Here is a 27,770-nt window from a genome sequence, read left to right as displayed (position 1 = left end):
CCAATCCAGACTTCATCAAGATAAACATTCTGACCACAGTTCATAAATATTGGATGAAAACTGTGACCTCTATTGTCAACACAAGGTTTTTCTATTTATTTGACCTAGATTTTTACCCCAGATGACCCAAATACAATCCCACCCAGATTTCATCAAGAATTCTGACCAAATTTCATAAAGGTTGGATGAAAACTGTGATCTCTAATGTCTACACAAGGTTTTTCTATTATTTGACCTAGTGATCTAGTTTTTGACCCCAGATGACCCAAATAAAATCCCAACCCAGATTTCATCAAGATAAACATTCTGACCAAATTTCATAAAGATTGGATGAAAACTTTGACCTCTATTGTCTACAGAAGGTTGTTCTATTATTTGACCTAGTGACCTTGTTTTTGACCCCAGATGACCCAAATACAATCCCAAACCGGATTTCATCAAGATAAACATTTTGACCAAATTTCATCAAGATTGGATGCAAACTGTGACCTCTACTGTCTACACAAACAAATTGTTGACGGACGGACGCACGGACACACGCAGACACGCACAACGGATGCCGGACATCACACGATCACATAAGCTCACCGTGTCACTTCATGACAGGTGACCTAAAAATATGTGTCGGAGATAAACATGAACAGTTGCGGTTAAAATCCCATAGAAACAAGGGCTGTTTGTAAAACATGCATGCCCCCCTATATGGGCTATAAGTTGTAGTAGCAGCCATTGTGTGAATACGTTTTTTGTCACTGTGAATGGTGGTGGTGGTGGTGGTGGTGGTGGTGTAGTAGTAGTAGTAATAGTAGTAGTAGTAGTAGTAGTAGTAGTAGTAGTAGTAGTAGTAGTAGTAATAGTAGTTGTAGTAGTAGTAGTAGTAGTAGTAGTAGTAGTAGTAGTAGTAAGTAGTAGTAGTAGTAGTAGTAGTAGTAGTAGTAGAAGTCGTAGTCGTAGTAGTAGTAGTAGTAGTAGTAGTAGTAGTAGTCGTAGTAGTAGTCGTCGTCGTAGTAGTAGTAGTAGTAGTGATCCCCGTCGTAGTAGTCGTGGCAGTAGTAGTAGTAGGTGGTGGTGGTGGTGGTGGTGGTTGTGGTGGTGGTGGTGGTGGTGGTCGTCGTCGTCGTACTCGTCGTAGTAGTAGTAGTCGTCGTCGTCCTAGTCGTTGTCGTCGTCGTCGTCGTCGTCGTAGTCGTATTCGTCGTCGTAGTGGTAGTAGTCGTCGTAGTCGAAGTCGTAGTAGTAGTCGTAGTAGTAGTAGTAGTAGAAGTAGTCGTCGTAGTAGTAGTAGTAGTAGTAGTAGTAGTAGTAGTAGTAGTAGTAGTAGTAGTAGTAGTAGTAGTAATAGTAGCAGTAGCAGTAGCAGAAGCAGTAGCAGCATTACAAGACCAATACTTAAGAATGATCAAATGGGAAAAGGTAACCTAGCACTGGCAGTAAATATGGTTCTTGAGTTATCATCCGGAAACCATTTTACTATTTTGGGTCACTGTGACCTTGACCTTTGACCTAGTGACTTGAAAATCAATAGGGGTCATCTGCAAGTCAAGATCAATCTACCTATCAAGTTTCATGATCCTAGGCCTAAGCGTTCTTGAGTTATCATCCGGAAACCATTTTACTATTTCGGGTCACCGTGACCTTGACCTTTGACCTAGTGACCTCAAAATCAATAGGGGTCATCTGCGCGTCATGATCAATGTACCTATCAAGTTTCATGATCCTAGTCCCAAGCGTTCTTGAGTTATCATCCGGAAACCACCTAGTGGACGGACCGACAGACCGACATGAGCAAAGCAATATACCCCCTCTTCTTCGAAGGGGGGCATAAAAAGGTGATGTCTGCAAAATATGATGCACGAAGAGCTTTGCATCCAATATCGATTAATTTAGACAATTAACTTAAACAAGGCAAATGAGAACGGTGCAAATAACATTAACTTTGAATTCCTTTGTAGGTTTCCTAGTTGTGAATACTTCACAAATTATGTATTACTGTGTCAAGTTAGGATGATTGTTGGAATACTTCAATTCTCAAGCCAGTACCTTTAGGTTTCATCGGCGGCGCCGAGCGTATTTGGCTTCGCTTATGTTTTAAATGAAATGATGCACTAAGCCACACACAAAAACGACCGCCTTTAGCACATTTGTAGATTCCAAAATGATGTGCTATAAAAAGTCCAGTTTGATGAACCTAAGCAAACTGCATACTTAAAAATTGCGTTACCGTATACTTCTAAATACCTCATATAAATTGAAATATGAGCCATCATAAAATAGGTACACCAGTGAATGCGTTTATTACAGTAAAAGACTCAATATTAAATAAATCAAAACATGTTCAGCTTTTCTTCAGTATTTTGTAATAATTTTTAGCATCCAATAAATTTACGTCTTTAAATATGTTTTTAAAGTTTTCTGTTTATTGTTATTAGTTTGATAAAAAGTTCTTTCTTTTTCAAAACAATGTACAAAAGGACGTTTTGAAGCTTATCATAAAATAAGAACCAGATATTGTGCATATTTAAACGATGATTGTGCATGGGCGTCCGCAGGAATGATCATAGGGGGGTCAAGGGTGGTTTCTCCCCCTTTGCTGCCGGAGGCGTAGAAAAATTTAAGAATAAGGTCCGACAATGGTGCATCATAAAGTATCCTCTCGCTGTGTTTGTACATTGGTCGGCTCACCATATTAATCTTGTTATTAATGATCTAAATACAGTTTCTGACGTACGTAATACCATAGGAACTGTGAAAGCAATCATTAAGTATTTCAGAGAGAGCCCTAAGAGAAGTCCGCTAGTTCTGAACACACCATTGTTAAGCGAAACAAGGTGGGCTGCAAAGTATAAAAGCAAACAAATCTTCGCTAACCATTTCATCGAAATACGCCGTCAGTTAGAATATTTAGCGCAAAAAGAACAGAATACGAAAGGACGACAAAGCGCACATCAGCTATGGATGGCAAGTGGAACGGCAACATTTGTGATTACGCTCCACATAATAGCCAAATATTCGACCATTTTAGATTCCATCACGCAAGCACTTCAGGCTGTTCAATTAGACATGATCGGTGTCAAAAAACACATCGATAATCTGACATCAATGTTTACCGATCATCGAAAAAATGCGGATTCGCGGAGGATATATTCGGTCCGGCATTAAAAACAGCCAAAGATATTGGTGTTACACTGACAATACCACGGCAATGTGGCCGTCAAGTACACCAACAAATGTTGAATACTATCGACGCACAATTTATATTCCCTACATGGACTCACTGATCCAGTCTCTAGGCAGCCGATTTTCAATATCTAACATGCCTGCTTTCATGTTATATCAACTCCATCCGAACCACATCAAACATTTTGATCGCTCAAACTATAAAGATACAGTCCGATCCATCAACAAATTTTATCAAATTGATAATTTTGAACACAACGCAATGTCATGGTACGACACGAACAAGAAGGAATCCATCAAACAGAATGAGTCAGATTGTGTTGACTTGGTCAAAAAACAGATTTGTTTCCAGCCGTGCGTGAGGCGATGATCATATTACTAACCCTGCCCGCCACCACTTGTACTGTGGGACGATCATTTAGTACGCTGAGACGATTCAAGACATGGCTAAGATCCGACAGGCTCTCAGCGTTCACAGGGATCGGATCAACACCGACAAGAATATGTTCATTAAAAAAATCAGTGAGAAATTCGGCAGAGACCCTCGTCGCCTTCACTTCCTATTCAGGGACTGAATAAATATTAATTGATTGACTTCTCCCCTCGATTTCACACGAATGAATAATGTTGAAAACAATGTTTTGACAGTAAATAAATTGTGCAATAACCGCATCTGTGATTTGTATACATTCAAATGGGAGTTGATGTTCGTGTGAAACTAACCAGGGGTCATTCTGACCCAAAATGTACAATTCAGGAATCATAATTGTACACGTTTAGATTTTTCTATATTTAACTATCTTTTTTGCTCACCGATTTTCCAGGGGGGGGGGGCGGGGAGATCAGCTGACCCCATTTGCCCCAATGTGCGGACGCCCATGTGATTGTGTATTTAAATACGGCGTGTTTGTTGTTCGGTATGCCCCATTATTTAATTCAACTACTAACTTAACAATTAACTATATCGCCGTCTTACAATTATCCTAGAAGTGCTCAATTTTCCGTCTGCTTAAAACATATGTGGTGTGAGCGATACATGCTCGAGTTGATCGCACGATTTTGAAGTGTATATGTTTATCAAAACGTTACACATATCCGCAATTCTCCGTAAACAGGTTTTAACCGCTTGAGACGCATGCTATTTGGTTTCAGGTTATGAAACAAAACTAATCACGCACAGGAAACGACTGAGTGAATGACCTAATTGACGATTAGTACTGCTATGGCTATAAATAAAGCAAGTTTTTGATGGAATACAATATAATGTAACACACTTTGTTGTTAGTTTTTTAACGGGCAATACTAATATATAACTTCAACAGTGCACTAGTGCTAATGATATGGTGTTTGTTGACGATCCTGTCAACTGCAAATGAATTACATAGTGATACACCCGCTCTTTATGAAACGCTGGCTTGTGACGTCATCATGATATATTTATTTGTTAGAAGTGGAGCATATTATTTTGATTTTGTACGCATTTATGGATCGACACAACATGCAATTTCAGATATGCAAACTTTTAGTACCCCAAGAGTGTCGACATACGGCACAGTGATATGTTTTCTCAATTTTTCGAACAACCTTTAAAAATGAAATATGTAAGGTATTTCAAAGATTTCCCTTTTTTGACGCAAGTCCGAGCGAGAATGTACTCTCAATGGCATCCTTAACTTAGTTTAGGGTTTCAATAACACTGACATTCAGTTTATTTAACACAATATTTAACTTTTTACGCACAAATATTTGTTTTTGGCTATTATGGCAAAGATGGATCCAGTTGCTGGTAAATCAATCTATTCTTGATATCATATGTAGTTAAGAGTAAACAGTTCTTCTATTACGATTAGGGTCAAAGGTACATATACAATATACAGCTAAAATAAGATGGGACTGCATTCATAACATTGTTAATTTGTAACCGCGGATATACATGTATAACACGGATTATATTTATAAATGTACTTTAAACGTAAAATGTATTTAAAATTTGTTACCGCTGTTACCAATAATGACTGTTATAATGAGTGTATGCATGCTGTATTATTTATTGCCGTAGATCAAAATTCGAACAAACATTTTTGGCGTCGCAAAACCAGTATTAATGACAATTTTGTTTCAGAAAATAGCAAATTGTATTTTATTAATCCTCCTTATTTTAATTATGATCATATTATATAATAAAATAATAAAATCTTGTTTAGTTTCACTGTTTTTAATAATCATAAGAAGTTAAAATTAAAATAATTCCCGGTAATAAGGACCCTGAAATGTTGAAAATGTCGAAGTAAATATTTTCCAGGAAGGCGTTTGTAATTCGTAATATTATTGGCTAAAATAACTGCTTGTATTTGTAATTTTGGTTTACAAATGATAAATAAATTATACTTTTAACACAATTCCGCGGTTACAATTGTATTACTGCAGTTTCATCTATATTTAGCCATACTGTTGACTCCCATGGTAAGGCATAGAAAAGTACCGTAGTTTTATACGTAGTGAGGTAACAATAAACTAGTCACATTTTTTTATGCAATTAAGTATGGGGCACGCAAATGTAGTTAACAATGTCATTATTTTGCACACAGTGATCCACATACCATAATTGTTTTAAAGAGCAAGCTAAGCTGAATATATTTAAGAAAGATATTCATGTAATTGATAGGAAAGAACACAGCATTGTAAAGCATTTAAAAAGACATGCGTGCATTTAAATTGTTATATAATAAGGCTCGATTGGTCATTGTCGGCTCGGGTACTTCTTACATGTACCCCGGGTACTCTTAAGTATACTTACATGTACCCCGGGTACGGTAAATATACTTAATCGTACCCCGGGTACGGTAAATATACTTAATCGTACCAGGTTGATATTAGACTGTACCCGAGTCGTAATCTCGCCTAAAATCTGAAGTCGTAAAACCGATTATCTTAAACAAACTTCTCTTTAAAAAAATTGTGTCAACATGCTTTGTGAGTATGAGTTTTGATAATATAGAGGCCGTTTTACAGAAAATTGACATAAATGTGAATATAATTAATTTCAAAGTAATAGCCGACAACGACAGATTTAGCGTTAAATTTCCCGGGTACGTTTTAGTATATTTACCGTACCAGGGGTACATGCAAGTATACTTAAGAGGACCCGGGGTACATGTAAGTAGTACCTGAGCCGACAATGACCAATCGAGCTATAATAAGGGTTCATGACTTTATTTGTTTACTAATGAGTGGAGATTTCGAATGTGTTTAAATGTGTCAAATTAATTTCGGCATGTAGACAAAATATTTTGCGAGTCGGCAGAGGACGCCATTTTGATTTTTTTGTCACAACCATCGCAGATTACAGGGTCAAGATAAATCTCGCTCTGGGGCATATTTCAATGCAAATGAATAATCTAACCATGAAAACAAATAGGACAAGGGTGCCTCTATCAATCTAGACCATGGCCATTCAATAAAACTTACAACTTCGGGATGTTTGCTTGCAGTTTATTTTTGTTTACTTTATGACTTTTCTATTTTTAATCCGACAAGGTCAGCCAAACAATCGTCTTGAAGCGATGAATATCCTCTATCGTTCTCATTGGTCAATAATCAGATTTATTTATGTCTAATATGCGGAGAGCTTTTTAAATAGCATGGGTGTCCCCGGCGTGTGCCTAAAATAGCGCGCTGCGGGAAAGTACACTAATACGCATAATCGATTTCACAACAGCGACGTCACGTGACTGAACTGCCTACATGTACATATATTGACATGAAAATATGTATCTCTAACGGTAATTCCACTATATTCATTAGTTTACATTTATTAAATGGTCCACAATTAAATTCCATTCGTAAATGTTATTTGGTAAAGAGGTAAATGACATACTATCATATATAAAACATGGTACTTAAGGTTCATGTAGAGGCTTCATTTTGAAAAATGTGGGACCCCTAGCATTGAACTCAAATTTGACTAAAGGAAGAGTGCCACATTGAAAATGTATACATATATGCTTTAAAGGATGTTTTTCCTTCAAACTGCTACCAATTTTGTACATCAACGTATCGTAACATCCACAAAATCAATCAAAATACAAAGCGATTTTAACACTAAAATATACATTATTTTAAAAAAACTGAATCATGTTTATTCCACGTATTTCGGCGGAAAATTATATAACTAGTAAATAATATCAACATTTACGAGGGCAAGTTACGCTTAAGTAGTAAAAAAAGTTTACATATCTAGAAATATCAAAACTCGAACACATGTCATTTCATCACTATGGGGGCAGCCATTTTTAAATTCATAATAAGAAAGAAACATGCTAAAAACTCACTCATCGCCTAATTGACATTCCAAACCGTTAACGATGACAAATGCATTGGATTGTAATCTTTCCGTTGATGATTGCAAACTGCACGATCAGACCTCATAAACACTCAAAAGATTAACTATAAACACTCAAAAGAATAACTATGTAAGAAGCATTTCACCCATGTTTACAATCTTTGTCGAATCACATGTACTGTATTATTGCGCATAAAATAGTACGCTTACAGACTGACAGAAAGATCGATACGTAACTCCGTTCAATTAATCACGGTATACTATTCTATTGATAACATATAATAATACATCGCTTTAACAATCTAAACGTAGAAATAATTCTTTTAAACGGAGTTTTTAATAATGAAAGTGAAAACAACGGAAGTTGGATGGATATTCTGTGAGATGCACTTCGGCTCCAGAAAAACAATACAAATATACTAAAAAAGACGTGTGGGGGACAATTTTCAGCTGGAAAATATTTGAAATAGGGTAAGTGATGATATCTCTAAGTGGTCATTTCTGTTATTTAGTGCGATCTCTTGCTGATTAATGTAAATAGTTGTTTTACTAGTTGCCACCCAACTGTCAAAATATTTATGTGTTTTCTCAGGTATGTGTATACACATACCCGGTTTTCTCACCACTGCACGTGGTTTCGACCGATTTGTTTTGCACGTTTTTCTACGGATCAGAGCGATGGCCACGCTTTCTAAATGGGTAGAAGGAATCGAAATATAAAATCAATCGTTTTGCCAATTTCTTTATATTCCTTTAAATATGTCGTTTTTATATGTCGTCTGCAATCTATTTCAATTTGAGATGGTTTAAAATTTGCAATTTGGTTGAGAGGTAAATAACAAAATTGTTAAGCCTTTGAAATAGAATTGTGACTCTTATTATCCACCATACCTGGATTTTTAAAAAGTAGTTACATTTTAGTTATTTTTAGAACTTTGTTTAGGATATTTATCCAAAAAAGGCAGTTTAATAAAAACTCATTTGTTGTTTTATGACAATAATTTTCTGTGAAATGTTGCTTACTTGACCTCAGGGGTTTTTCTGCCTATTTTGGGAAAAGGAGTCTGACCAAATTGGGAATTTTTTATCGACAAAATTGGCCATTTTGGGAATTTTTGCTTCGATGAAACTGCTCATTTGGGAAAAAATTGTGAATTTATCATGCTTAAATAATTCAGTGGTTTAACTAATAAATTTGTTTTTCTTTGTTATTTTGTCTTCTTCATATAAACAGATGCAATATTTGGCATGTTCAACGTTTATTCAAGTACTGCAGTTTTGTTTTTCAGTGACAGTTACACTCTGAGATAAGAACTGTACAGTCAAAACCTTATAGCAGATATTTTTGACCAAAACAAACACTGGTCAGTCACACAACATAAAGAAGTGAAACTCCAGCTGCTGGAGCAGTATTGAATTTTCATTAAAAACAATTAGTTGGTCCTTTATTTAAGGCAAGTGACCGATTGCCCAAACAGTACAAAACAGCACAATACAAACCAACATAAACACAAAATATGAATAAAGCTGGGGTCACCGCCTTGGAACGGTCAATGCAAAGCATTGGGGGTTTAAACCTGGTTATAGAGCGCTCAACCTCACACTTGGCCCAGCAATATTCATAATACATTTTTATCCCATCATCAGACGTGCATTGTCGAAATAAACCACTGTGGAATAAATTTTCCTCTATTTCAGCAGTGCTGAAATAAAGCTGTCACGCGCGGCGAAGAATGTTCATATTACTCGGAATCAACTAAAAAGTAATCATTTTTAGTAAAATCGAATCAGATTCAACAAAACAAACAATTTGATACCAAGATGTAAATATTTTTAACACAAAGTGCAACTCAAAAAGCAAATAAACATTATTTACAAATATTAAGTGCGCGTAATCGTGACGTCATTATTAACACGTCATACGACACAATGCAAGTTGTTTCACGCTAAAGATGCAGTTGTTTAGTGTCTTTTTTTTCAATATTTCTTAAAAATCGGGGACGAAGAGGTATGATAAACAGAAAAACAGGTTAGTTACTGATCTTTTTGTAATGTATGAGGCTCGACACGATTTAAATTATGAAACAATGTTTGCTTAAAATATCTTTGGGATTTTCCGTCTAGTTCGATTTTCCTATTCTATTTTTAAAGAAATAATTTACGACTAAGAAAATTGATGGGATAAATCGAATACTAGGTCGGTGCCGAATAAAGCAAAGTTTATCTTGCTCGGCACGAAAATCTGAACCACTCGCCGAGGCTCGTGGTTCAGATTTTCTAAGCCTCGCAAAATAAACTTTGCTTTATTCGGCACCGACCTAGTATTCTCTATAAGTGTAAATAAAATTTAACGTCGTAGCATTGTAACTCAAATTAAACAATAATAAAAGGGAATTAAAACGCATTCAATTTAATTACTATTTAATTACTCAATTGCATTGAAGATACAAGAGTAACAGAATTACAACTTTTTGACGAACGATCAAATAAAACTATTAACAATTGTCAACTACAACTCTTCTTTATAGAAAAGATTTGAGAATATAGAATCATATAGTTAATATCTCAGATAATCATCGCGCAAATACAGGAAGAAGCAGCAATAATGGGTGTAAAAATTCCATATTACATAGCTTGGTTGTTTATGTGACTGCTAAACAAATTAAAAATAATTAAATCAAACAAGAAACGCCTATCAGAGAGAAACAAGTTAAAAGACACTTCATTCTTAAAAAAAAAAAAAAAACATTTTTTTTGGGGGGGGGGGGGGGAAATTGGGAATTTTTTTTTATAATTTCGGTTTGGGATCGGGTCCGTTTGCTTCGAGAGTGCCTCCGTTTACCGGAGGCGCAGACAGTGCTGAAAAACCCCTGGACCTTGTATATAGCTTTGTATTTATTCAACTTAAGGTAGTGCATATTTTTCCTAACTTTAGATTGAGATTTTGTAAATTAGTGTAAAAATGTATTTGTTTTAAAACAAAATATGAATAAAGCACACAAATATTGAATGTCAAAAATGTGTTTATGTTATTCTATCCGTCTTTAGCTTTAAAATGATACATAGTTTGACCATAGTGTACCACATTCATTGAAGAAAAACCAAAGTGAAGTTTTAATGAATTTTATCCCCCCCATGAACCTTAAAAGTGTGCCTTGTACAGTCGGTTGGGTAGTTCCGGATCACTAGCGTAAATAATGGTGCTAATATTTTTAAAAGAAAGCAATTGCTTTCAAAATACTTGGATTGTTGAGGCAAAATATGTCATCTTTCAGGCCATATTAATTTATTAATACTTACCAATACATTTCTGATGCCAATTTGAACTTATTCACTTGCATAAAGTCGGCTAGTTCTGAATCGAGTGAGGATATTTCGGATCACTCGGACTATTGGGAAGATGTTGTCAGGGATCATCTCAAAACTTATTTTGACTGTCAACAATTATTTTGACTGTCAAAAAAATGATGCATGTATTAAATAAAACTTCAGATAGGTTCATTTGTTTCAGTTTAATAACTGTCTGACAATTAAAAAAAACATTATAGGGTGTGTGTCTGTACACAGGAGAATAAAGCTGTTGGAAAGAATTTATGTTTTGATTTGAAATGGATTCCTCTGTATTATTGGTTATATAAAACAAACACAAATACTCAATACAAGCAATTTATTGATAAACTCAAGATACCTTCTTGGGAAATAACATAATATGATAACATTTAACAACAAAAGAATCACAATAATGTACAAACTGTATGAAAATATGACATATATGCTTATGACTAGAACATTTAATGTATGACTAAAAATATTTTTATAACCAAGGTCCTAAAAAATACAGAACTTTATATAAATGTATTGATAACAAGAGATGTGTTTGTCAGGAACACAATGCCCCTTTTTGCGCCGCTTTGATTTTTGTATCATTTTGCAGGTACAGATAATTATCTCCCTTTAAAGCTTATTACTTCCTTGGGTTAGCTTTTTTTACCTTTGACCTTGAACGATGACCTTTACCTTTCACCACTCAAAATGTGCAGCTCCATGAGATACACATGCATGCCAAATATCAAGTATCTATCTTAAATATTGCAAAAGTTTTCAAAAAACTTTAACTTAGGTTTAAGTTTTGGGACAGAATGACATACAGGCCAAAAACAATATGCCCCAATCATTCGATCCGGGGGCATAAAAATGACAACTGAACATAAACAAGTACCTCTGGAATGCATTTGCTAATAATAGGATCACAATAATGTAAAAATATATAAAGCATCCATAAAAAGTATAACATAAACCAGTGCCTCTAGAATAAATTTGCTAAAGAAATGGAAAACAATACTATATATCAAGTTACTTTTTTGGTAAAAAGCAAAGTATGATAACATGTACCAATAATAGGATCACAATAATTTAAAAATAATGTAAAAAAAAACAAAAAACACACAACATAAACCAGTACCTCTGGGATAAAAATGGTAAAGAAATGGAAGACAATACAAGGGACAAAATTGTCACAAAAGCAGGTTTTCATTGTGAAAAAAAAATCTGATAAAGGGAGAAAACTCAAACTGAACTTTTGAAATGACCAACAAAAATTAACCCCCTTTGTAAGTTTTTTTTTTTTTTAAATCTATTTTTAGTCGTGGCGACCTTGACATTGGAGATATTGACGTGATTCTTTCGTGGGACACACCGTCCCATGATGGTGAACAAATGTGCCAAATGATTTTAAAATCTCACAATGAATGACATAGTTATGGCCAGGACAAGCTCATTTATGGCCATTTTTGACTTTTGAACTCAAAGTGTGACCTTGACCTTGGAGATATCGACGTAATTATTTCGCGCGACACACCGTCCAATGATGGTGAACAAATGTGCCAAATGATTTTAAAATCTGACGATGAACGACATAGTTATGGCTCGGACAAGCTCATTTATGGCCATTTTTGACCTTTGAACTCAAAGTGTGACCTTGACCTTGGAGATATCGACGTAATTATTTCGCGCGACACACCGTCCAATGATGGTGAACAAATGTGCCAAATGATTTTAAAATCTGACAATGAACGACATAGTTATGGCCCGGACAAGCTTATTCCGCCAGCCCGCCAGCCAGCCAGCCAGCCCGCCAGCTTCGGAAAACCTGGTTAACTAGATATCAAGTTTAATTTTTGGTAAATAACATATTATGGCAACATTTTACAAAAATAGGATCACAATAATGTAAAAATATATAAAAGTATCCGCTTCAGCCTGTTTGCCAATAACTGTGCAGAGCACCCGTGCTTTTTAGGACCCATCAGTCCAACTTGACAACTATCTGAAATGCAAAATCACAACATAAATACAACATAAATACACATTAAAAATAGAATAAATATTTAAAATATTACCAATCTCCTTCCAGCACTAGTAACATCTTACAATTATTTATTAATCCATATATTTGTCTATAGTACAGTTTTTAGCACTCTGCTGGTTTTTATTACTCCGCTATTATACCTTTAAATGTTATAACTTATTACTAAACACATAAACATACAAACAAACCAATTTGCATTCAACAAATGCTTACTGTATGTGTTAGCCTTGGCCTTGTGACTTAGACCAAATGCCTCATAACTGGTTTGCATAATAGATCTCAATCAGATGCAAGAACATGTAAAGTTTGGAGAACCAGGTCCATCAAGTTTCATTTTATAATGAGCATTGTTAAAATTTAGGGCAGAAAGACAGACAGAATAAACAAGATTCAAACTTATTCTCTGTATTTCTCGACATTGAAGTCACAAAATAGTATTATAATTAAATAATTCCAATGAAACATTATATCAAATTTATGAGAAACTAGGCACTTTTCCTTTCATATATATATACAAAAACTTTTGTGGTAGCTAGAGCTTTAAAATATTACTAACACAGTATTTAAACATTAATAAACTGTTTTGAGATTTTCCCCGATCAGCTGATCCGCAACTGACATGTACACGAGGTGCAATTTCCATGCTTTTATTTCCATAAATCATAAACATAAACTAAAATCACTCACAGGAATTTAAAAATAATAATAAATAAACTAATTCATACTAAATGTACAAGCATTTACCAACAAGATGTGCTTCTAAATCGTCTTTTAATTGTTGACGCGTGTTAAAGATAGACGGCGCGACGTTAAAATGACACGAGTGTGATAGTTTACAAAGTGAGATTTTCAATGAAAACACCGATGAAATAAGAAGCAAAACTGTGTTATTGCTTGAAATTGATCACATTTTCCAAAAATCACAGTTATATTGATATGTCAATATCTTTTAGACTAATATTTTATGAACCTATGATTTTTTTAAACATAAATTATTGATGTCAAATGCCTGCAGGAATAATATTTAAGGTATTAGAAAGCATTTTCTTTTTGTTTTAATGGATTACTTTGAAAAAAATTTATGAATTTTTTAGCAACAAGGGGTAATGAACTTTAAAATAAGGTTATTGAATTTCTAACCAAAAACTGGTTCCATGGCAATACTGGATGAAATGCACACTTTTCTTCAAAACAATCCAAATTCTAATGCCTTTTCTTTATAAAATATCTCCTATACTAATTACAAATACCACTTTTGATCAGAAAATTAATACAAAAAGATGTTTTAGTTGTTTTTAATTTCAATAAGCATACTGTTTACGTTCTGTTCATATCTTCCTTACAATCTATTATGTCATCATTTTTAAAGGACAATATTTAATGTATTGTGTTTTATAATTTTGAAATGAAAACATAAATATTGTTTAAGACTAATAAACAAAACATACTATTTAAAAGTGATTTTTGTTGTAATTATTGGCATTTTATCTTACATGTGTAGCAAGTTTAGGTAAATCTTTACCTATTTATTTCTTTCAAACTATATATATACAATTAACATTTTTGTACCAAAAATGTGTTATAAGATAAAAGTTTGTCAATAAAAATAACTATAAATATATAATAACTCAAGTTTAAACATATGTGTGTCATAATTTCAAAAATAAGTGGGTGGCTGAAGCTAAAGTAACTGATAAAAAAATCATAAGAAGGATAAACTGAAGTATGATTTTTCAATGGTTTATGCGCTAAATTTGAGATGTCTTTTCTAGCAGTTATATAAAGTGTTCCTGACCAAAATCAATGTTATATTACTTTCAAATCATTTATGTATTGGTATACAACAAGAAAGTGGTAGAATATTTGCGGAAAACATAAGAATTTTTGACGAAAAATTGTCTGCTGAAATTTACCGAGATGTTCCGGAAATGACCGATCGTCGGTTTCCGATAATAATACATGTCGTGGTTTCTGAAAAACAAAATGGATGTACCCAAAGATTTTGGTGTTATTGACTATTACTGGTTGATAAATGTATGATTTTGCTTCTTATTTGAAAAAGTGATGCTTTCAAGGCTGATAAACTTGAAATATGAAAGCTATTCGGTCGTTTGGCCTTTGTTTATCAATACATCTGTACGAGCGGTAATTTCCGTAACCACTCGTAAAATCGTAGCAGACACAAGTTTTAATCACAATACTTATATTTTCCACTTATATTCGACCACTTTCTTGTTCAATACCAATACATAAATGATTTCAAAGCAATATTTTATTGATTTCAGCAAGTAACACCGTCTATAACCGCGAAAAAAAACATTCCGAACTTTTTGGTTTACAATTTTTATTTTCTAAGTAGCTTGCATAGAGCATGGCATTGAATTATATGCAAGATAAATGTCTCTACTTTCTTGATTGGATGATTTCAGACTGTTTTATCCAATCAGAAAAGAGCTTTAAAACGTAATTAAGGCCCATGTTAAGCGAGATAATATAGAACCACTTTTTGGTTACTGCAAATTGTGACATCACGAGTTGCCTCCCTTGTTGCTTCATGCTATCATAGAGTTGATTCGGAATTACCCGAGATCCGGAACTACCCGATCGACTGTATCAACATTGTTGTACATTTAATTGATAAAACGTCTAAAAATCTGTAAAAAAAACTTTGCGATTACTTGGTCAGCACTTACTTGGTTACTGCAATCGGTAAAGCATATAATTAAGTCATGCGAAGCACCTCTGAGATAAAGTCAATATTCTCCCAACATTATCTATTCTCAGCCATTTTGATATGTTACACGGTTGACTCGCGGTAATTAAGGACTATTCACTTGCGTCTGGAAACAATCTTCATATATCAGATAAATAATTTAAAGGACAATCATATTTAACTTAAAATTATTGGACAACTGCCTTTTTATGACGAAAATCCTTCAATATAAACTGTCGTAGAAACAAATCCGACACCACTGTCCGCCATTTTTGTTTAGTTTGTCTCCAGGGTGATTCGCGGTAAATAGGTTAAACAGCACCAATTTTAAATTAAACATGAATAATCAAAGCTCTGATTTACCATTTAAATTAACAATCAATAAAGTATATAACAATTTAAATATATGGAATTTAAGACATCAAATAACATAAATAGCACAGTTATTTTCAAGCAATGTCGTATTTTTTCGTTACGATAATTAACTGACCTATAGGTTACGCATGCGCAATTAATTTCCTTCTATATTACATATAAAATAGTTCAAGTTCGATATCAATTTTTACCATGATAAAGCAATGACCCACTATATCATCATACATCATTGTAAAGATAAATGCATAATCTTTTTAACAAATGGATGTCATTAAATTATATACGTTGTTACTCAAAATATTCACCTTAGAATAGGCACACCGGTTTTGACAGCTGTGCAGGCGACCATTTTGGGCTCAAATAGTATGACCTACTTTCATAGCCGGGAACCATCAACAGAAAAAGTAGAGCACAAAAATGGCTTTTTTCTTATTGCTTACAAATATACCTTCAAATTGATACAAAAACATTCCATTTGCAATGTATTTTACAAATCCTATGCAGCATGCACTGAACAATGTGTGCTAAGTATCAAACTGACTGCATGTAACCCTGCAAACAGGAGTTTCGGTTTGGGGTTATGTGACCTATAAAAATACAAATATTTTTTAAGTCTGACTTTTACAACATTTAATTACCAAATCTCGATTCCAATCTGTAGCGAGAGGTGTTTTCTGTCAAATTTGACATCAAGGTTACGCAGGTTTGTTTATAAACCAAATCAAGAGGGCGCTAATGAAATACCGCGACTCAACCCGACCCGCGAGTTTACCGGGTTTGAGTATAACAGTCCCGGCCAACTTTCTACATCGCATTAAGTCAGCAACACGCAGGCTACACTCAATCGTGCAAGATTGGAGTTTGCGCATCACGAGAAGAGACGGCAATTCTATTTATATATAAATGAGGAACATATTTGAATGACTTGCATTTGTTTAAAGCTAATGTATTCATATTCTTGGAATGCTAAACATCAAATTTAACTAAATTAGTATATAGGGCAATATGCTTGAAATACATTTAGTGTTAGCTTTGCGTATGTTATTGGTTAAAGTCATTTGTAAAAACAGAGCAAAAAATTAATGCAATTGAATGTTCAAGTTGGTGCGTGTGTCGTGTGCGTGCGTGTGCTGTTTAGTGCAGTTGTCATGTTTTTACTGTTTAGTACTCTGTTCCTTGCCTTGAATAAGGGACATTATTGTATAATAAGGTTCATCTTATGCAGGAACAGAACGATTCCAATTTTAAAAAATCCATTATTAGATTGACTTAAGTCAGTATATCTTTATTCAAATATGAAACGTTCAACTACTCTTTGCAACGTCTACAAAGGGCACAGGTCACTTGAATACTAAATAATTTCCGGAGAAAAAACGTTGTTGATATTAAGAGTAGTCTGGTAGGATAGCTTGCTGCTTAACACAATACAGATTATGTTTGCCTTCTTAAGATTCGTGTGAAACTTGATCTTTAAACCCGTACAAGTAGGCTGCGTGTATTTGTTCAACTTGTGGCGGTTGTGTAGCGAGTTTAACCCATTTATGCCTAGCGTCCTTAAAGAAGGACATTTCAAACAGCATAGACCCATAATGCGGCGTCTCATCTGGGTCTGCGCTGTTTGCTTAAATGAATTTCTTTATGAAATGTTTTAAATATAGAAATAAATATACTTGACACCCCTAATTTTGGAAATAAATTGATCGAATTTAGAAGGATGGGAGAGTCCACTGGGCATAAATGGGTTAATAAGTGTTTATATCTACATACTACTACTAACATTGGTGTAGCAAAGCTGATTACTTCAGCGTAGCAGTGAATTTCACAAGGCCAAACATTTCTGCCTAGTTTTAAAAGAGTAAATCCCTAGCTTGACAAAACATATACGCTTTCCGAATGATATAAACTATCCCGTGCTGCAGCTAGGTTTACATCGCATGACTAAGGACAACACATAATAAACATTTAAATTGTATCTTCAAATAGTTTGGTATTGCAAACTTTATTTCATATACGTCTAGTGATTTAAATTGATTTCAAAATGTGAAATAATATCGCCATTTTATAGTACATGCAATTGCCATACACTGGTGCAATTGTTAATGTGGTTATGAATTTGATTAATTTCAGTTAAATGTTTCCGAAAACAAGCGGCCATTAAAATAGGCTCCTCCACTTGCTTTGAAAGCAAAGTACTATGTATATCACACATAGATTGCAATATAAACATGAATGTATTATCTGAGAAAGCAGGCGCAGGACACAGGCGCTAAACATTAAACCGCGTATGTTTGTACGCATTATCTTTTGAAGAAAAGTTAATGTTTAATTAACAATCAGTGCCCTATGGTTCTGAAATCCAGAAACTTTTGACGCCAATCCAAAAAAATACAAAGTAAAGGTGGGCGAATAACGCTACTGAATGCAAACACTCGTAGGTCAACTAATACAATTAATTCATCCACGCTCATGTGTGTAATATAAATGTGTGAAATATAAATGTGTGAAATATAAATGTGTGAAATATAAATGTGTGAAATATAAATGTGTGAAATATAAATGTGTGAAATATAAATGTGTGAAATATAAATTCGGGCTTCTACAATCTGTATTGCAACTGTAATTTTTACCCAGTCGAACTTTATCCGAAAGCAGCGCGTTTCTGTTCAGTTTAATCATTGGGTGTAAATAACAAACAACAATACACGAGACAAGCCTTCACGATATACTTGTATTTAAATTGACATCAAAATGTGCTGAAATTGATTAGGATTTAAGGTAAATACAGTGTTTCAAATGTTCATGTTTGCCATCACAGATATGTGGAACATCATATCCGTGGACCTTTTGAAACTTAAAATCGTACTGGTCGTACTAAGATATTACGTCTCGCACACAACAAACGATGTCGGACATCTATTTTCAAATCACACGACCTGTTCGAGCAAATATATTTAAAACAAACTGTAAAATTAAGCTTTTGTGCAAATAAGCGACTGATTATAAATTATTCACCTGCAGCGTCTTCTTTGTAGCTTAATTGTTGTTTTTGTTCAGATTTCTGTATTAAGTCAACGCATTTAAGGGTGTGTTGATTCATCCAATGTATTTGTACACCTTTCAGTATATTTTTGGGAGCATTTCTCCAAGTCATCGTGACATTTGTTAGTGGCTTGAATTATTTTGTTTTTACTGTTTTCCTTACAAATTTCAAGGCGCTCATCAAGTTCTCTTTGACTTTGTTCGGTGTTCACTCGTGTGTGGTGTTCGATCTTTCTTTCGGCATTCTCTGTGCAAAGACGTGAGTGCTCATTAAGCTGTTGTTTTGAGAGTTTTGTAAGCTGTTTCATATGGTCTTCTAATGTTTTTTCACATTTCTCTATGTAGATTTGCAACTTTTTGTTTGACTCGTCTGAAACTTGTTCTGCCTTTAATACTGCTGCTTGTGCATCGCTCAATTAATGGCTCATCTCTACCACGGATATATTAAAACAGTCGTTTTGTACCTGTAAAATCGATAATTTTCAGTTAGACGAGAAAGCACATACAATAAGTGACAATGTGTTCAAATCATACAGTAAATTATAATATGGTACGAAACAATTATTAATCCATTAACCGTTTAAAGGCATGTAACCGTTTTAATTTCCTGACTGCTTGCTGAGCATTTTGATCGTGTGCTAGAGCTTTCAGTAGGTCAATCAATGTTACAAAGAAATCATTGAGATAGTGTCTTAAAACTTAACAGTTGGGTTAATGACGGACGACGTTGCCAATATCACGCGCCTTATAATAAAAATAAATTATAATAATGCCATTAAAACCAATATAAAGAACACATACAAACACAATGCATCATTCACAGTCTTTGTAATATAGTATGGTATTTAACGTGTTTTACTGCAGTGCGTTACTATCTAAAACTATAAATATATATATTCATTGACAAATGTTAATATGCGAACAGCTGCCGTGATTACCTCTGATAACAGACACCGCGCACTTGGTTTTGGAGGTGCTATACTGAACGACATCTTTCTATCGAAGAGTTTTCAATTCATCAACAAGCTTATAACCCCGTTAAAATATGTAACCAGTATGGAAGTCACTCCAATATAACCGTCAGGGGGCATGTAACGTTTTGCTATTTCCCAGTGGTTACTGGCCCATTGTTCAGCCGAGGTATTCTTCCACGATGAAAGTTTGTATCTGTGAAACTTTATAATTGCATCCCGAACATCGTCACAAAAACCGTTTGTACATGGTCTGAACTGTTTGGTCGGATCTGCATGCATGGTTTTACAAACGTTGCTGTTTTGCTTGCAACAACCATATGTAGGACAATGCAAAATGTTTGCAGTTGAGCAGCTAGTGCAAACGGATGTGATGGGCAAAGCATTTGTATACCGATTGATAAATGGTACTTTTGAATTGAAACAAATCGTTATCAACGAAATCACGTAACCGCTCCCTTGCAATATTCAATGCTAGCCATGCTTTTAGCCAGTTAGTCATTTCCTGATCTGAGAAAACATCCTCAATCCTCGCCATTATAATTTGGGTCGTAAGTTAGTACATCAACGGCTTACTTTTTCGAAATCGAACTGTCATGCGTCCCACCGAGATGAGTAGTTATGTAATATACAGATTAAAAAACATACACTGTATACATAAATGAATAATTCATAATAGTATTTAACATTTAAAAATGTTGTATATATTATTTGATTTAGTTATGCAAAATACAATCACAAGATAGGTAATGTGTAGATATTCACAATTATAATAACATGCATAGGGTATCATCGACAGAAAAGTATATTGAGTCTACGCAAATAGTTATCAATGTCAAATTGCAGTGTAACAGTAGTTTAATGAATTAAAGACTGGTATGTTTACAGGCATTTAATTAATACATTTGCACTCACACAGCTTTCCCATAAATATAAAACAATATTGTTAGATTGAAGCTGGAGTACTTGAATAACCCCATACGTTTTAAAGTAACATTAGATAATTACAATTGGTAGAAGAAATGTTTGTTTTCGATAGAACGTGTAATCGGATATAAAACATAAAGGTTTGTATTGAACGCGTGCATTTTGTCGTTTCAATAATTAGCCTTTTTCAAACTTTGACTATGTGTTTCTAATAGCAGAGAATACTTCTCTAATTCCCGTTGTATTAAGACCAGGTGTAGCATGAACCAAGAAGGGATGTAACTCGTGATGTCACATATTGGCAGTAAACAATAAGTCGCTCTTTATTATCTCGCTTTATATGGGTCAGAATTACGTTTAAAAGCTCTTTTTAATTAGAATAAATATTCCGAAATTACCCAATCAATGAAAGTAAAGACATTAATCTTTACGAGCATTCAATTCCATGCTGCATGCAAGCTACTTAGATTTATTTTTTTTATAAATCGTGAACCAAAAAGTGAGAAATGCTGTTTTTCGCGATAAAAAGTGTTCCTGGCTGAAATCAATATATTACCTTTAAATCATTTATGTATTGGTATCAACAAGAAGGTGGTAGAATATTTGTTATTCAAACTTGTGTCTGATACAATGTTACGAGTTGTAACGGACATTACTGATTGTAGAGAAGTATTGACAGACATATACCAACAGACAGAAAATCTTTCAAATTTCAAGTTTGTCAGCCTTGAAATCATCCTATTTCAAATTAAAATCAAAATCATTCATTTATCAACCAGTTAAAGTCAGTAACACCAAAATCTTTGGGCACAAAAGTCTTGTTATGCGGAAATCGCGACCTATTGTTTTGCGGGAACCGACGATCGGTAATTTCCGTTACTTCTCGGAAATTTTAAGCAGGATAGTTTCCGTTAATATTCTTATGTTTTCTTTGAATATTCTACCACGATATTGCTGTATACCAATACGAAAATGATTTAAACGAAATATTTCCTTGATATTGGTGAGAAAAACCGTCTATAAATGCTTATAAATAGGACACAAGGCTCGACTGGAGTGCATAAAATATTGAAAAAAAAACAGTTTATCCTTCTGTCCGATATTTTGTTTTCAATTCCGATAGCTCGCCAAACCACTTATTTTGGGAAATATGATACAAATATAATAAAACAGAATAACTTATTTTATTTAGAAACTTCTATCACATAAATGTGTTTTCGGTGACCGAATTTCAATTTTATATAAAGTTTGAAAAAGGTATAGGCATAAATTACGCATGTAATATAAAATGCATACAATTTTGAAAATATTCCCTTTTAATCAGTATGTTTGTTATATTAATCAATTACAATATCACTGCACTGATTTATTTAAAATGTATTACGCTCATTAAAATTAGGGTTGCTAGGTTGCCCGCCTAGATTGGTCAAGTTAGTATATCAGTACTTGGTATCTAAATTTCTTCGCCTTTAGTTGTTGTTAACGCATAACATATTTGATTTTATGTCTCAAAGTGTTTAAAATGTGTTCGCTCAGTAAAAAAGTCAATTTAACTATTAAGTGACTGAGCAGAACTTCTGGTTGAATAAACGGGAAAAGGGACTTTCTGCTTATTGAATATACAAATAAAACATAATGTTAACATCGTTCTCTATGCGTTTTCTGATCAAAAATGGTATTTCTAGTTAATAGAGGAAAAACATGTTCAAAAATAAACAATATAATAATACATGTTTTGGAAAATTCGTACATTCCATCCAGTATTATCATAGCACCAGTTTTAGGTTAAAAAATTCAATACCATTTTTTGAAAGTTCGTAACCCTTTTTTGGCCAAAAAAAGAATCATGAACAATATAATGTTCAGAGCAATCAATTGAAACAGAAGAAAAAGCTTTCTTAAACCCTAAATATTACTTTCGCACTAATTTGTCATCAATTGCTTATGTTTAAAAAATCATTGGTTCAAGCTCCCTGATGATTTTCGTTTACCACACGGTACTTAATCGAAACACGGTTACGTTGTATAAAACAGAATTACAGCTTAAAAAATGTTATCACGGAATCATATCGCTGTACATTGAAAACGGTATCAACTTTATTAAGCAGTCAGATTAAAATATTTATGGAAATTTCAAAATCAATATATTCAATGACTGATAACAAATAGATAACACATTTCTAGATGCAAACCATGCAAAACTGATTAATTAGTTGCATGTAAATATTAAACTAATGAATGGGTTACAAAATCGACACGCTGTAATATCAGTTTCGTTTTAAGTTTTAAGACATAACTAATAAACTATAGATTTACTAATACTCCAATCTCAATGAAATATAAATTATTTAATTGACAATCCCCTTATATTATCTTCATTTTCAAAGACACATTTTATTTTTATTTTTTAATTCAATATCATACATACATTGTAAACATGTATATGATCATACAATATAGTAATTGTACAAAGCAATAAAGTTCAGACATGTTTTACAAGATATGCTTATATATATATTTTTTTTTGGAGAGAAAAGAAAAGAACAACAGAGGAATAGTTATGAAAAATGATGAGTTGTATAAAGTCGGAAGAAAGCATACTGGACTTGTGTGTTTTGTTGTATATTCACAATGATCTTGTCAGATTGAAAATTTAGAATTAAAAAAAAAATTAAACAAAACTATTTTAGAGCGATAAACTAACATTAAAGTGAAATGTGTATTAGTGGACAAACCATTATGAGAATTTAATCCGATTCCATTTTTGTTCAAAGATTTGTAATGTGTCATTACTGAGGGCTATTTCTTTCTCAATCTGGATTTTTAGTTTAAGACTATGGACAAAGCAATTAAAATTTGGTACTTGTTTTTTGTACTTCATGTTTAAGATAAAATATTTCATCAATATGACCATAAAATTCACAATATTATTACAGTCTATTGATTTCAATGAGTTAATTCAGAAACTTACATTTAAGAAAGATAGTTTAACGTTTAATTGATGTTGTTCAAGAAAATATATTAATTGATTCCAAATAGGCTGGATGTGTTTGCACTCCCAAAAAAGATGTTCTATAGTTTCGATGTTTTCACTGCAGAAGTCACACAGACTTGAGTTAGATAATTTGCATTTAAAGAGATATTTATTTGTAGCTATAATTCTATGGATGTATTTATATTGAAAATTTCTCAGTGTGCTTTCAATAGTTGCTTTATATGGCATGGTAAATATGTGTTTCCAATTAAGTTCATTTTCTCCAAAGAGGACTTGACATTTATTTTGCATTTTGGAGTTTTCTGTAGGGTTTTTAATTTGTATTGTGTAAAATATTTTATTTGTTTTGTTTTTTCTTCCAAGTATGTTTTCTACAAATGTTGTTTGAGTACATGGTGTATTGTTTGTATTGATTTCAGATTTAATATGTATGGGTATGCTTTTGATTAGTGTGTAGTACTTCAGAAAATTATTTGAAGGTATTCCGTATATGTAGCATATATTATCAAAAGAGTAGAAATCCTTAATTCTGTAGTCATATAATTGGTCGACATATTTAATGCTTCGTTCAAACCAGTCTTTATAGAAAAAGGTCTTATCGTTTGAAGTTATGTCTTTATTGTTCCATAAAATTGTTTTACTGCTGGTTTGGGTTTCTAAGTTATGAGTGACATCACTCCACGCTGATAGAACATCAGACAGAAATATATTTTCGTTTGCAATTTCATGTAAGATAGAATTGCTGGTGTTACATTCAAAGATTAAGGAGTCACCATATTTTTTTAGGATTTTCTGGTAGAATAATTTCCATTTACTCGTATTGGTATTATCTAGGTATCTTTTAACCAAGCTGCATTTGATTGCATTCAAGAATGAGTCAATGTTCGTTAATTGGATGCCTCCATTTTCTACAGATTGAATTAAGAATTAACTGAGTTCTTTTTATTTTATCAGGCTTACCATCCCATATGAAATTAAATATTGCTGATTTTATATCGTTAATAACATCATTTGGTGGATTTGAGAGAACTGTTAAAACATATATTAATTTAGGAAGTGCAAACGTTTTCAATACTGTGTTTTTTTCCGATAAGTGTAAGTTTACGATGATGCCATGATTTTAAGCAGTTTTTAAAATTCTGTAATTTATGTAGTATGTTTTTAAGAACTGTATCTTTTTCATTATTTGTGAAAGTAATTCCTAGCGTTGTGGCTTCATCGGATGTCCGATTAAATTTCATTTCTTTTTTGTATTGAACATTACTTTGTTTTAATTTACCTACCTGTAGTACAGTACATTTACTTTTGTTAAGTTTAAGACCCGATGTCATTCCGTAAAGGGTTAGCAACTCTATTAGGTTATGGAAAGAATCGTAATTGTCATTTAAAAAATAAGTTGCATCGTCAGCAAATTGGGATTGTTTGATTTCTTCGTCAGGTTCTAGTGATATGCCTTTAATGTGTTTATTTGATTGGATGTGATGTGATAGATACTCGATGCAAATAATAAATAGCGATGATGAGAGTGGACATCCTTGTCGAACCCCTCGTTCGATGTTAAAACTGTTTGAAAAGAAGCCATTGTTTATGATTATACTGTTAATATCGGTATAGTTTATAGTTTAGTATAGAATAGTTTGACCCATTGAATGAGACTTTCACCAAAGTTCATATTTTCTAAGCAAGAGAACATAAATGAATGATCAAGCGAATCGAATGCCTTTTCAAAGTCTGCAAAGAATATTTGACCAGGATTATTTGAATTGTTGAAATAGTTTATGCATTCTTGGATAAGACGAACGTTTTCACCAATGTAACGTCCTTTTATGAAACCAGATTGAGATTTTGAAATGATTGATGGTAATATTTTTTTAATTCTGTTTGCTATACTTTTAGTTGCAATTTTATAATCATTGTTCAGTAAACTAATCGGGCGCCAGTTTGATAAGGATTCTAAGTTTTTTCCGGGTTTTGGAATAAGTGATATAATACCTTGTTTTTGTAGCGTAGTTAAGTTTTCGTTGTTAAATGAATAGTTAAGTGAATTAATTAGATGTGTTTTAATATCATTCCAGAATATTTTATAAAATTCGATTGTGATGCCATCAGATCCTGGGCTTTTGTTATTTTGCATTTCTTTTAGGGCTAATCCACATTCATATTCATTAAGCAATCCGTCGCACAGTTGTGTTTCCTCCTGGTTTAAAGCGTGATGTGTATTTTTAAAAAGGGTGTTATTTTCAACATTTTTTCGTTTATCGAAAAATAAACGTTGTTCTTTTAGTATTTGAGTTATGTTTGTTATATCTTTGCCATTGACTACTAATTTGTGTACAGTTTTTTGTTCACTAATACGTTTTTCAATGTTTGCGAAATATTTTGTATTTTTTTCATTGTGTTCAACATGCTGTGCACGCGCTCTTAGTATTATTCCATCTAATATTTCTTTTTTTAATGTTATTTTATTTTCAATGTCGGTGGTATCATTTGTGTTTGTTTGATGCAATTGTTTTTCAAGTGTTTCAATGGTTTTGATGGTTTCAGTTTCAAGTTTGTGTGTTTCTTTTTGTTTAAATGATGTGTATCTAATTGTTGTGTTACGTATATTTCCTTTAATTACTTCCCATAAGGTGTTTGGGTTTGCATCTTTATTATTTTGAACTGTATTTAATATTTCCTGTTTTATTTGTGTTTGATATTGTGTATCTAATAAGATGCTGTTGTTAATTTTAAAGTATCCTGGGCCTCTTTCAGGTTGTATGTTGTGCAGTTTAAGTTCAACTAGAGAGTGGTCAGTCATGAATCCTGGTTTTGTGTCACATGTGTCAATTATATTGCAAAGAGATTCAGATATTAAAAAATAGTCAAATCTACAAAATATTGTTGGTTTTGTGTTTGAGTGCCAGGTGAATTTGCTTTCGTTTGGGTATATTGTACGCCAGATATCTATCATATTGTAGTTTTCAATTATGTTATTTAAAATGTTTCGATTTTTAGTATGAGTATAAAGGTTTCCATTCTTTTTATCTAATAATGGGTTCATGACAGTATTGAAATCACCACCGATTATAATATTTTTATCTTGGTTATTAATTATAAAGGATTGTAATGTTTCGTAAAATGTGGAATCGTCTATGTTAGGGCCGTAGACGTTGATTAATGTTATTTGTGTTTCGTGTATTTTGATATCTATACTTGCTTGTCTGCCAATTATTATTTCCTTAAAGTTATCGGCTGTGACCCCTATATTATTTTTTATCAGAAAGGCAATGCCTTGTTTATTAGTATGTTCTCCACTGAGATAGATTTCTCCGTCCCATTCATCTTTTAAGGTTTGTGCTAAAGTATGTGTCAAGTGACTTTCTTGTAAAAGGCATATACTATATTTTTTATCGTCTAACCATTTGAAGATTTTAATGCGTTTGTCTTTGTTGTTTAGCCCTTTAACATTTAAAGTACATACTTTAATCATTTAAAAATGTGGAGGGTGATGTTAATGATAGTTTGTGTGTGCTTGTCCAGTTAGTTTCTATCTTAAAACATGTCCAGTTTGTTTCTCTTATAAGACATAGGATGTCCATACATACAAACAAAAATAGGAAACAAAAAATAGGGATACAGAAAGATGAATATTCCATAGATATGAAGAAGTGAAAAGAAAAAATCACAGAAGTGAGAAGAAAACACAATGAACCACTGGTCCCAACTAAAAAACAAACATAATAGACAGAGAAAAACGTAAAGGTGAAAATGACAATGAATGTAATGGTAGCTTGGCTAAACATTACAAAGATAAAAAGAATAAAATAACATATGCAATCAGTGGATAGTAAATTTTTTCATTATCTTTCGAACAGTTATGT

General features: G+C 33.2%; 1 protein-coding gene across 1 annotated transcript in view; it reads right to left on the bottom strand.

Moving 5' to 3' along the window:
- LOC127846175 (uncharacterized) overlaps nt 1-6,765 on the bottom strand; it is a 140,803-nt gene extending 134,038 nt beyond the window's left edge. Inside the window, exon 1 of the mRNA XM_052377351.1 lies at nt 6,646-6,765. The gene's annotated coding sequence lies outside the window, so the exon portion shown is untranslated. The remainder of the gene's footprint in view (nt 1-6,645) is intronic.
- Between the last annotated feature and the right edge of the window lie 21,005 nt (nt 6,766-27,770).

Source organism: Dreissena polymorpha, chromosome 9 (genome assembly GCF_020536995.1).
Source record: "Dreissena polymorpha isolate Duluth1 chromosome 9, UMN_Dpol_1.0, whole genome shotgun sequence".
Taxonomy (NCBI): domain Eukaryota; kingdom Metazoa; phylum Mollusca; class Bivalvia; order Myida; family Dreissenidae; genus Dreissena; species Dreissena polymorpha.
The sequence above is the reverse complement of the archived record's forward strand: the minus strand, read 5'-3'. Positions and strand labels throughout refer to the sequence as shown.